The following is a 2,711-nucleotide window of genomic DNA, read 5'->3' on the forward strand; positions in this document are numbered from 1 at the left end:
AGGATGTCTAAGAATATGACTAAAAAATCATTTATGATACGTTCAAAGGGATACAGGCTTAAATCCACAAGCTTGTTTTCACTTTGAGAAGACAGAAGAATAATACCCTGCTCATCCAGGGCTCCCTAGCAGAGTATTTCACTGTTTCAGCTACTTGGTACCCATTGACTATTATAGTTAAAATTCAAGGAGGACCAACTTCTCTTTCCAGTGGCAGAAAACCTCGGAATTGTTCACATGATTCTAGCTTTGTAGGGATGTAGAATCTCAAAGTTATAGGCAGTAAAGGCTTCTACAAAGACTTAAAATAAGAAGTTCTTGCAGTGAGTTGCTATGCCAGATTTCCTAAGAGATGTAATGCATTAAGCAATATGAATGAAGCTGGGTTCTCAAAGGCTACCTATGGAAGTTATAGATGCCAGGGATGTGGAACTTCTGCCAAGTAATGATTTGAAAATTAGTTGAGCCAAAATGAGAGGGTAACTATATGTGCTGCAGTAAGTAAGGCCATGATGAGTCATTTTGAAAGTCATAGAGCATCCAGAATGCCAGCATGTTCCCAGATGCTCAATATGGACCCTGACTTATTCCTCATCTTCTTGTAACTGGAATTTTTCGATTTATATATTAAGAGTATTTAACTTATATTTTGCTTTTTTCATAGGCCTTCACACCCAAGAGTTTATCATTGCTACCTAAGGAACTACGGGACACGAATTTTGAGAAAGGCTAGAATTATTGAGACTTTGAAAACTCCTAGAAATACAATAAATGAATTTTAAATGTATTTTTATCTTTTGATTAACATGCAAGGTATAGATATTATTAAGGTATTCTTCATTATGAAATGAATGCCTTTGGGACACCAGTGGTATAGTATCCTGATTAGGATGTTAAATGTCACCAAATGCCAATTTGTTGAAATTTTTTTTTTCTCCAAAGTACAGAAATTGAGAATTGGGCATTTGGGAACTGATTGGATCAGGAAGGCAACATCGTCATCTATGAATTAATCCACTGATGAATTTATAATTAAGGGGAAAAACGGGAATCAACATATGCTATAGAAAACAGGGACTACTTGGAAGACTTTCTTTCATTGGAAATTTGCCCCAGAAGGGTATATCTTACCCCTGATCCATTGTTCTCATTCTCTATACTTGTCAACTATGACTCTCCCTGCCTTGGTTATTGTCTACTTCATCGAGCCCACACAATAGAGTCAGTTGATGGTGGGTTTAACCAATGAGCCCAAATAAGGGGTTTGTCATTGAAGTACCTTTTCTCAGGCATTTTGTCACAGTAATGCAATGCTGACTAAAAAATAAGATTAAAGAAACTAACTTGTAAGTTTAAGAACTTCTGAGCAGAGAAACTTTCAGTTGGTTTCAAGATAAAGTTTATCACACTTTTAATGGATAAATTATAAAACAGAGTATATATTTATCAATTTGTTCTACGAAATCAGAATTGTTTAATTTATTCCACAAAGGAGCTAGGGAGACTAGTTTGCAAAATGCTTGATTCTAAAGCATAAGGACCTGAGTTCATTATTCAGTATTCAAATAAATTGAAGAACATGAGTCTAAAAATTATATAGACAATAGCAACTATACTTATTGAGTTAAATAAAAAACAAAAAGAGGACACTAATTAGGGTGGATAGGAAAGAAGAGATGGTTCTGGATCAGGGAGGAGTTTGGGGAGGGAGTAAAGATGGTGAAAATATACTATACAAAAACCATGAAAACTAATAAAGCATGTGGTAAAAGAAGCCTGGAAAGCATGGATGTCCTGAATGTAATTAATTGTAATCCTACAGGTGAGTAAGAAGAGACAGAGGTTTGCTGGATGTCTTGTCTAGCCTAAATATCTAGTCTGGGCAAGTGAGAGAACTAGAATACCAATGTAGATCCCTCCAAGGAAGATAAACTTAAAATTTCATACAAAATCTATCATAAAGTAAAAAAAAAAAATATAAGATCAATACCATTTATAACACCAAAATATCAGTGGATATTTAGGGATACTGTGAAAACCAATGAAAATCTTTACAGTCACAGCATGTTGAAATTGCTGAATGAGACTTTTAACTTGATTAAAAAAAAACTATTGATAAGAAATGTTCCCACTAAAATGATCCCATAAATTAACACAAATTACAATAACAATTCTTAGAAGCTTTTTTAGTAAAAGCTAAGAAAATGAAAAAAATAAATATGAAATTGAATAAGTTAATTGACACTATTTCCCCAAACAGTATGTGGAAGACACTATTGTTCCATGTCTTTCCTAATAATCACTATGCTAAGATCTTGAACTTTATTCATTTAATAAGGATTTAACTATGATGTCAATGTTCAATCCTAATTGCTAAGGACATTAACATTGTTTCATATGCTATTTCACAGCTATGCAGAAATTTGTGGACTTTCATTTTATCCAACACAATATTGAAATATAAACTAAGTTTAAAATTATACTTCAATGTTTATAACTAAAGCAGACATACAAACTTTATCAAGGAAGAAAGAGAGAAAGAAAGAAAGAAAGAAAGAAAGAAAGAAAGAAAGAAAGAAAGAAAGAAAGAAAGAAAGAGAGAGAGAGAAAGGAAGAAAGAAAGAAAGAAAGAAAGAAAGAAAGAAAGAAAGAAAGAAAGAAGGAAAGAAGAAAAGAAGGAAAGAAAAAGAAATTAAAGACTTTAGAATTTA

Source organism: Grammomys surdaster, unplaced genomic scaffold (assembly GCF_004785775.1).
Source record: "Grammomys surdaster isolate TR1022 unplaced genomic scaffold, NIH_TR_1.0 126679, whole genome shotgun sequence".
NCBI lineage: Eukaryota > Metazoa > Chordata > Mammalia > Rodentia > Muridae > Grammomys > Grammomys surdaster.